Raw genomic sequence first — 11064 nt, forward strand, 5'->3', positions numbered from 1 at the left:
CAGAGACCTAAATTGAGAGATTCGAATCTTAACGTCCATATTGCTGGAATTATCATACTAAACTATCAGCCATATTGATACGCTTCCATCATGCCCAGTAATGTTGGTGAATAAATTAGACACATGTGCAACTCTTGGGTATCTTTATTGAGGAAACGTTTCGCCACACAGTGGCTTCATCAGTCCATACGTAGGAGAAACTTGAAGAACAGGAGAAGAATGAGGTAAAGAGTTGAGGTTGAGGGACTGTTTACCTCATTCTTCTCCTGTTCTTCAAGTTTCTCCTACGTATGGACTGATGAAGCCACTGTGTGGCGAAACGTTTCCTCAATAAAGATACCCAAGAGTTGCACATGTGTCTAATTTATCAACATGTCGGTTCTCTGAACCATTCATCTACAAAAATGTTGGTGAAGGACTCATGGTCCAAGAAATTGGATTTGACTTTACCTTGGACACAGCACAATTATCCCCAGTCTTATTTCCCCTTGGGTAAAAAAACTATTAGTCCCAGTTTCCCAAAGTACTTTGTATAATCCTTACTCTTTCATCACTCCTCGTTGAATATAAACAGCATCTATAATAAAATGTACCAACCATCACATATATTCACATTTGGGTGTAAGAGATCTTGCGGTACCCGACTGACACCCAAGCAATGCTAAACACTTTAAATGTTCAGATCAATGCGTTTATATATATATATATATATATATATATATATATATATATATATATATATATATATATATATATGTGTGTGTGTGTGTCGTGCCGAATAGGTAAAACTGGTCATTTAGCAGGAACTCGTTTAATATTAAGTCCTTTCTAAAAATTTCTCTTGTACTTTCAAATATTATTTTTATGTATGTTAATGTAAAGGTTAATGATTTTGTACCAAAAGAACCTTAGAAAACTTACCTAACCTTATAACAAACGCAATTTAATTTAGCCTAATTCAACTAAATATATTTTAGATAATTTTACAATAATAATAAAAATGAAATATATTTTTTCGTTAGGTTCAGACTGTTTTTTGCGAAATTATTTCGTTATTCATCGCTTCCTTAACTACGTTATTACATGTCTTACAGTACATAATTCACGCAATTCAATCCCCAAAAAAACTAAGAGTTGCCGGTTTAACCGCGGCACTAAACTATTGTTAAAACCTCACATTTACCTCAGAGGTCTCAACCCGATTTAGACTATTAAATTTCTCTAAGAAATGGCGATTAAATTACAAAGTAATATAAAAAAAAGAGGAAAGACAGCTTTTTATGTGACCCCTTGAACAGTATTAAATAACTGTACATCATTTAAACCGTGTATTGATGCAGTAAAACAGAAAACAGTCATATGTTCTATTTGTCGAACATCTGTATGTTGATTGGAGAATATTTAATTTTGTGCAAGAGGTTTTAAAGCCTTATTCTGGAATGTTGCATTCACTTCGGTCAACATGTTGCACGAAGAATATAGAAATGTTGAAGGGCGTTCAGCGACGTTGACGACACCCAGACTTACAGAATACATCTTACACAACATGCAAATACATCTCCAGTGGCTACAGATGCATCTCCAGTGGCTACAGATGCATCTCCAGTGGCTACAGATGCATCTCCAGTGGCTACAGATGCATATCCAGTGGCTACAGATGCATCTCCAGTGGCTACAGATGCATCTCCAGTGGCTACAGATGCATCTCCAGTGGCTACAGATGCATCTCCAGTGGCTACAGATGCATCTCCAGCGGCTACAGATGCATCTCCAGTGGCTACAGATGCATCTCCAGTGGCTACAGATGCATCTCCAGTGGCTACAGATGCATCTCCAGTGGCTACAGATGCATCTCCAGTGGCTACAGATGCATCTCCAGTGGCTACAGATTCATCTCCAGTGGCTAGAGGTGCATCTCCAGTGGCTAGAGATTCATCTCCAGTGGCTAGAGATTCATCTCCAGTGGCTAGAGATTCATCTCCAGTGGCTACAGATGCATCTCCAGTGGCTACAGATGCATCTCCAGTGGCTACAGATGCATCTCCAGTGGCTACAGATGCATCTCCAGTGGCTAGAGATGCATCTCCAGTGGCTACAGATTCATCTCCAGTGGCTACAGATTCATCTCCAGTGGCTACAGATTCATCTCCAGTGGCTACAGATTCATCTCCAGTGGCTACAGATTCATCTCCAGTGGCTACAGATTCATCTCCAGTGGCTACAGATGCATCTCCAGTGGCTACAGATGCATCTCCGGTGGCTACAGATGCATCTCCGGTGGCTACAGATGCATCTCCGGTGGCTACAGATGCATCTCCGGTGGCTACAGATGCATCTCCGGTGGCTACAGATGCATCTCCGGTGGCTACAGATGCATCTCCGGTGGCTACAGATGCATCTCCGGTGGCTACAGATGCATCTCCGGCGGCTACAGATTCATCTCCGGTGGCTACAGATGCATCTCCGGCGGCTACAGATTCATCTCCAGCGGCTACAGATGCATCTCCAGCGGCTACAGATTCATCTCCAGCGGCTACAGATTCATCTACAGTGGCTACAGATGCATCTCCAGCGGCTACAGATTCATCTCCAGCGGCTACAGATTCATCTCCAGTGGCTACAGATGCATCTCCAGCGGCTACAGATGCATCTCCAGCGGCTACAGATGCATCTCCAGCGGCTACAGATGCATCTCCAGCGGCTACAGATGCATCTCCAGCGGCTACAGATTCATCTCCAGCGGCTACAGATGCATCTCCAGCGGCTACAGATGCATCTCCAGCGGCTACAGATGCATCTCCAGCGGCTACAGATGCATCTCCAGCGGCTACAGATGCATCTCCAGCGGCTACAGATTCATCTCCAGCGGCTACAGATTCATCTCCAGCGGCTACAGATTCATCTCCAGCGGCTACAGATTCATCTCCAGCGGCTACAGATTCATCTCCAGTGGCTACAGATTCATCTCCAGCGGCTACAGATTCATCTCCAGCGGCTACAGATTCATCTCCAGCGGCTACAGATTCATCTCCAGCGGCTACAGATTCATCTCCAGCGGCTACAGATTCATCTCCAGCGGCTACAGATTCATCTCCAGCGGCTACAGATTCATCTCCAGCGGCTACAGATTCATCTCCAGCGGCTACAGATTCATCTCCAGTGGCTACAGATGCATCTCCAGCGGCTACAGATGCATCTCCAGCGGCTACAGATTCATCTCCAGCGGCTACAGATGCATCTCCAGCGGCTACAGATGCATCTCCAGCGGCTACAGATTCATCTCCAGCGGCTACAGATTCATCTCCAGCGGCTACAGATGCATCTCCAGCGGCTACAGATGCATCTCCAGCGGCTACAGATGCATCTCCAGCGGCTACAGATGCATCTCCAGCGGCTACAGATGCATCTCCAGCGGCTACAGATTCATCTCCAGCGGCTACAGATTCATCTCCAGCGGCTACAGCTTCATCTCCAGCGGCTACAGATTCATCTACAGTGGCTACAGATTCATCTCCAGCGGCTACAGATTCATCTCCAGCGGCTACAGATTCATCTCCAGCGGCTACAGATTCATCTCCAGCGGCTACAGATTCATCTCCAGCGGCTACAGATTCATCTCCAGCGGCTACAGATTCATCTCCAACGGCTACAGATTCATCTCCAGCGGCTACAGATGCATCTCCAGCGGCTACAGATGCATCTCCAGCGGCTACAGATTCATCTCCAGCGGCTACAGATTCATCTCCAGCGGCTACAGATTCATCTCCAGCGGCTACAGATTCATCTCCAGCGGCTACAGATTCATCTCCAGCGGCTACAGATTCATCTCCAGCGGCTACAGATTCATCTCCAGCGGCTACAGATTCATCTACAGTGGCTACAGATTCATCTACAGTGGCTACAGATTCATCTCCAGTGGCTACAGATGCATCTCCAGTGGCTACAGATGCATCTCCAGTGGCTACAGATGCATATCCAGTGGCTACAGATGCATCTCCAGTGGCTACAGATGCAGTGGCTACAGATCTCAGTGGCTACTGCACAGTGGCTACAGATGCATCTCAGCGGCTACTGCACAGTGGCTACAGAGAGTGGCTACAGATGCATCTCCAGTGGCTACAGCATCTCCAGTGGCTTCATCTCCAGTGGCTACAGATGCATCTCCAGTGGCTACAGAGTGGCTAGAGGTGCATCTCCAGTGGCTAGGCTACAGATGCATCTCCAGCAGTGGCTACAGATGCATCTCCAGTGGCTACAGATGCATCTCCAGTGGCTACAGAGAGTGGCTAGAGATCATCAGTGGCCAGCAGTGGCTACAGATTCATCTCCATGGCTACAGCGGCTACAGATACAGCAGTGGCTACTACAGTGATGCAATAGATGCATACATCTCTCTACAGATGCATCTCCGGTGGCTACAGAGCTGCTACAAATACATCTCCGGTGGCTACAGATGCACGGTGGCTACAGATATACAGAAAAGCTTAATCTTACAGATTCATCTAGCGGCTACAGATGCATCTGTACAATTATCTTATTCATCTACAGTGGCTACAGATGCATCTACAGTGGCAATAAATACATCTCCAATAGCTGCAAATACATATACGCTTATAAAAGCTTAATTTGTTTAGGCTTGTGTAATTATCTTAATTCAGGTAATTTTATTATTTTCTAATGCAACACCGAATAACCACTTTCATTTTGAGAAATGATTACACTCCTACGTAAAAACTAATAATTTCCTTATTAAATAGTGATAAATGCATGGAAAACATCGGTGGAGTTAATTAAAGGTAATTGTAAACACATGTTAAGCTAGAATGAGTTGCGTTTACACACACACACACACACACACACACACACACACACACACACATATATATACACACACATGTACACACACACACACACACACACACACACACACACACACACACACACACACACACACACACACACACATGCACACACGTACATACACACACACACACACACACACTGCAGAAGGCAAGAAGGCGTTTGACACAGTTCCACACAAGAGATTGGTGCAAAAACTGGAGGACCAAGCAGGAATAACAGGGAAGGCACTACAGTGGATCAGGGAATACTTGTCAGGAAGACAGCAGCGAGTCATGGTACGTGGCGAGGTGTCAGAGTGGGCACCTGTGACCAGCGGGGTCCCGCAGGGGTCAGTCCTAGGACCAGTGCTGTTTCTGGTATTTGTGAACGACATGACGGAAGGAATAGACTCTGAGGTGTCCCTGTTTGCAGATGACGTGAAGTTGATGAGAATACACTCGATCGAAGACCAGGCAGAACTACAAAGGGATCTGGACAGGCTGCAGACCTGGTCCAGCAATTGGCTCCTGGAGTTCAATCCCACCAAGTGCAAAGTCATGAAGATTGGGGAAGGGCAAAGAAGGCCGCAGACGGAGTACAGTCTAGGGGGTCAGAGACTACAAACCTCACTCAAGGAAAAAGATCTTGGGGTGAGTATAACACCAGGCACATCTCCTGAAGCGCACATCAACCAAATAACTGCTGCAGCATATGGGCGCCTAGCAAACCTCAGAACAGCATTCCGACATCTTAATAAGGAATCGTTCAGGACCCTGTACACCGTATACGTTAGGCCCATATTGGAGTATGCGGCACCAGTTTGGAACCCACACCTAGCCAAGCACGTAAAGAAACTAGAGAAAGTGCAAAGGTTTGCAACAAGACTAGTCCCAGAGCTAAGAGGTATGTCCTACGAGGAGAGGTTAAGGGAAATCAACCTGACGACACTGGAGGACAGGAGAGATAGGGGGGACATGATAACGACATACAAAATACTGAGAGGAATTGACAAGGTGGACAAAGACAGGATGTTCCAGAGATTGGACACAGTAACAAGGGGACACAGTTGGAAGCTGAAGACACAGATGAATCACAGGGATGTTAGGAAGTATTTCTTCAGCCACAGAGTAGTCAGTAAGTGGAATAGTTTGGGAAGCGATGTAGTGGAGGCAGGATCCATACATAGCTTTAAGCAGAGGTATGATAAAGCTCACGGCTCAGGGAGAGTGACCTAGTAGCGATCAGTGAAGAGGCGGGGCCAGGAGCTCGGACTCGACCCCCGCAACCTCAACTAGGTGAGTACAACTAGGTGAGTACACACACACACACACACACACACACACACACACACACACACACACACACATATATATATATATATATATAAATGTCGTGCCGAATATGTAAAACTGGTCAATTAGCAAGAACTCATTTAAAATTAAATCCTTTCTAAAATTTTCTCTTATACGTTTAAAGATATATTTTTTTCATTAGTGTTAATGTAAAAAACTTTAATTTTGCTCCAAAAGAATCTTAGAAAACTTACCTAACCTTATAACAAGAACAATTTATTTTAGCCTAACCCAACTAAATAAATTTTAGATTTGTTTACAATAATTTAATACTAAACAAACACAGTGAAATATATTTTTTTCGTTAGGTTCAGAATGATTTTGGCGAAATTATTGTATACACAAATTTTCACTTGTCCTATATGGCAAGATGAGCGTTGCTATTTAAGCCAAGATCGCAAGTTCTGCCTATTCGGCACGACATATATATATATATATAAGCGTAAAGTAGTACACACAGCTTCGTTTATTCCGACAGTTCAGGTGCTCTTTTATTCACTGTATCTGTTAAGCTGTTATCTCCACTTTATAAAGGTAGTCTTAAATTCATAAATATAATGGATGTTGCATAACAAATTTCACCAGAAATTGTGCACTTTTTGTTTTCTGTGACTGTGTAAATGTGGACTTTCTCTCTGTGCTCCAGGCAGAGACTTCAATGCCTCGCAGGTACCTAGCTGTGTGTGTGTGTGTGTGTGTGTGTGTACTCACCTATTTGTACTCACCTATTTGTGGTTGCTGGGGTCGAATCTTAGCTCCTGGCCCCGCCTCTTCACCGGTTGCTACTGGGCCCTCTCTCTCCCCGCTCCATGAGCTTTATCAAACCTCGTCTTAAAATTGTGTATGGTTCCTGCCTCCACTACGTCATTTTCTAGGCTATTCCACTGCCTTACAACTCTATGACTGAAGAAATACTTCCTAATATCTCTCTGACTCATTTTTGTCTTCAACTTCCAACTGTGGCCTCTTGTTTCTGTGTCCCCTCCCTGGAACATCCTGTCTTTGTCCACCTTGTCTATTCCACGCAGTATTTTATATGTCGTTATCATGTCTCCCCTGACCCTCCTGTCCTCCAGTGTCGTCAGGCCGATTTCCCTTAATCTTTCTTCATAGGACATTCCCCTTAGCTCTGGAACTAACCTTGTCGCAAACCTTTGTACTTTCTCTAGTTTCTTCACGTGCTTTATCAAGTGCGGGTTCCAAACAGGTGCTGCATACTCAAGTATGGGCCTGACATACACGGTGTACAGTGTCTTGAACGATTCCTTACTAAGGTATCGGAATGCTATTCTCAGGTTTGCCAGGCGCCCATATGCTGCAGCAGTTATCTGATTGATGTGTGCTTCCGGAGACATGCTCGGTGTTATACTCACCCCAAGATCTTTCTCCTTGAGTGAGGTTTGCAGTCTTTGGCCACCTAGCCTATACTCTGTCTGTGGTCTTCTGTGCCCTTCCTTCTGTGTGTGTGTGTGTGTGTGTGTGTGTGTGTGTGTGTGTGTGTGTGCACGTGCACGCACGCTCAGTTGCCTGTTTGTAATTATTTGTTGAAGTTTACCGAATTATGTGAAATAGCTCTGTGTCTTTGTTCACATCATTCACATTTTTTTTAATTCAACTTCGTTAGAGAACTTGTCTTCCACAAAATGCTGTAACATTCCAGTCTCATGTGGGTGGATGATTTCATAACATTGCTTTGTCGTTATCACATCTCATCCTTTTCTTCATTCTCTCAGTGACGGAAGACCAAGAATTTTTTTTTTTTTCATATTCCTTATTTTTCATTTCAGGTACCGATCTGCATGCAGTCCCTTAGACTTTCTTGAGTTTGGCTTCCAGTACACGTGAAGGTTCGACACAGGCGCAGGTTGCTCAAGGTAAAGAATGTTCTTCAATACATCTTTGTGAATGCTTGTGAATTCTATTTCTATGTTTCTGAGGTCAATGTGTACTGCTGATATTCTGTGTGTTTCAAGGGACACATTTAAGGTAATGGGCATTCTCGGGATTTTTTTAATGTTTCCGTGATTATTTTATTCCCCTGATGGTACAGTCTCCAGTCAGCCATCTCTCTTTTTGGCATTAAGAGCCAATTCCAGTATTCCTATCATTAAAAAGCGCTGGGAACTACATGGGGCTCGACACTTACGCTTCTTAAATATAAAATTAACACTCCCATCCCAGTGTACGCGTATGTAGCCATACAGTTTACAATGCACTAATATCATGCTGTTCAGGGCTTTTAGCAAATAAAGCGACGAACTTTAACAATCTACCATCACTAATTTTTACCCAGATTAACACGTTTTTACTATCAGTACCAGATGCGGTTATCATGACTAATTCGCTGTCATATTCTTAATATGATATTCAAAATGTAAACATGAATCGAGCTCGATACGATATCCCGATTTCACTTGAAACAATGGGAATTCCAAAGTTGCTCACACCAAACCATCGATGTCCTCGTCGTATTTTCTCTGATATTTTCTCCTTGTCCATTGTCCTGCAGTACTTTGTTTATCATTATAGTTCCTGCTTTTCATTATTTTAATGGCGTAGTGTTCAGATTCTTTATCCTGTCACCGCAGAAACATGTCTCTGGACAAATCTATGTACATTCTCAAGCTTCGTTATTTGCTGGGCAAGGTGTGGGCTTCAAGTCAGTGCTTTGTGCTCGAGGATTAGTCTGCCGTGAGTAATTCACAGTATATTTAATAAAAACAACTTAATTCAGAGCGAGAACTATGAACGACGTATCGGTCCAACTTGGACCATTTAATAAGCAGTGAGGGGAAGAGAAAAAAGAAACGTATACAACAGGTCAGGTGAAGAGGTATCAACTGGCATTCTCCTATTCATTGACTCACGACTTGATAATGGTTCATTAGGAACCGAAGCATCTAAAAGTTTCCTCTCCTAATTGTGAATTATTTCAGCCAAGTTATGGTGGCCTCTTTTCATGTTAATTATTCCCTATTTGGTTCTTGAAAGCTGTTTTTGCGTTTATCAGTCGTAAATTTGCCGCGGATGTTACCATATTGATGAGCACTCGGGGGAAGAAGTCAAACTTGATGCTTTCCATATCTTTATCAAGCAACTACATTTTTCCTCTTGCAAGTGATATATCGTCGTTGGTTCCCTCCCCCCGTCTTCCAAGTCATTACATTGCGTTAACTAGGGTTAAAACCCTGGCAGTCACTTGTTGAACCATTCCTGAAGGCTTCCGAATTCTTAATCTGTCACTTGCCAAAGCTATCGTTCGTCTCATCAGCTATGCAGTCTCTGCAAGGAAAGACATAATAATCAGTTTCTTCGGGTAGATGGTTTGTGTCAGAAATTATGACCCCTACACATACGTCCTTGTCATTGTTTGTTAGGATTGAGCTCCGCCTAATGGACTCAATATTTAAGTTGTTTAAATCAGTGAGATACCTCCCTCATGCCGCACTGGTATCGTATTTACCTTTGAATTTAAGTATTAACCATCTGCTAATTCGTTTTCGCCCTCAGCTTCTACCTCGTGGCACAAGATAATTACCTAGATTTCTGCAGGAGCTTCTAAGAAATTTTTAGCAGAATATTTCAATGTTAACCATTTTGTTTTTTAGTTATAGATATTTCGAATTTTAAAATATTTTTTAATGACAAAACAGGTGAATGTGAGATCATTGATCCAAGAACTGTGTAAATAATAAAACTTTCGTCTTGCCACTATTACCCTCTTCCCGACGAACTTTACTGAACACACACATTAAGTAATCTTTTGCCATCCCCTCAGTGCATTTCACTGTCACCTCATGTCCCTGGTGCATCCCTGTACCTCTCTCTCTCTTGGTATAATCCACCATCACCCCTTCTTAGTACGTCCCAATAGTATCTTCTGATAGTACATTCCACTACCACTTACCCTGGTGCATCCCTGTACCTCTCTCTCTCTCTCTTGGTATAATCCACCATCACCCCTTCTTAGTACGTCCCAATAGTATCTTCTGATAGTACATTCCACTACCACTTACCCTGGTGCATCCCGCTACCCAGGTACATTTCACTATCATTTTTTCCCCCTCATATGTTCCACTACCACGTCTCTCTCTCCCACTCCCGTGTTGCGTTTCACCTTTCCCATCCCGAGAGTAGTTAAATTCGAAACTCTTCAAAGGTATATCCCTGGTGCATGCCACTACCATCTTCCCTGATAATGATACAAGACTAAAACGCAGTTTAGTTTTATCTCTGTGTGGTTGAGTTTGTGCATTACGTACTTTAAGGAACTGTAAACAAACTCTCCCCACTCGACCACCCCTGGTCCAGCAGTCAAGGCTTCATTATAATAACTAAATTATCATTTTTATCACGTAATAAATAAATTAAGCGCCCTCTATCGGTCCATCTGCAACTGTTATACTGAGCGAGTATAACCTCATGGAGTATACACAATTCGTTTCTCTTAAACATATCTTGCTGTACATCACCTTCTTAGATTTGTAGGGACGGCAGTGGCTTCGGTTATTGAAAAAAAATATATAAATTGTAAATACGGTAGTTAATTTTTTCAAAATGTTGTTAATACTTTTAAAATTAATTTCTTTTTCCAGAAATCAAAAAAAAGTATATTATGTAAGGAGAATTGCAGGAAAATGAATTTTAATGTAAAGTGAGATTCTCAAGCTGGCGTAAGGAACGAGTTGGTGTGTTTACCAGGCTGAGGAAACTGATCTTATCTACAACATGTAATTACAGCGTTATCACTCAGGACGAAGCACGGAACAAGACACTATATAAAGGAGAATAATCGCCATCGGAAGGACGGAGCTGATAACAACGCTAATAAACAAGATAGACAACATAATAAGTGGGATAAACAAGGCGG

At 43.0% G+C, this 11064-nt stretch overlaps 1 long non-coding RNA gene across 2 annotated transcripts in view; it reads left to right on the plus strand.

Annotated features, from left to right (window-relative positions):
- The window catches only part of LOC138854372 (uncharacterized), a 704854-nt gene extending 696782 nt beyond the window's left edge, over positions 1-8072 (plus strand). For both annotated transcript variants that reach the window (XR_011393560.1, XR_011393559.1), the window contains one exon: positions 7982-8072. This is a non-coding gene — a long non-coding RNA (uncharacterized lncRNA). The remainder of the gene's footprint in view (positions 1-7981) is intronic.
- Positions 8073-11064: the final 2992 nt, after the last annotated feature.

This window comes from Cherax quadricarinatus, chromosome 56 (genome assembly GCF_038502225.1).
Source record: "Cherax quadricarinatus isolate ZL_2023a chromosome 56, ASM3850222v1, whole genome shotgun sequence".
NCBI lineage: Eukaryota > Metazoa > Arthropoda > Malacostraca > Decapoda > Parastacidae > Cherax > Cherax quadricarinatus.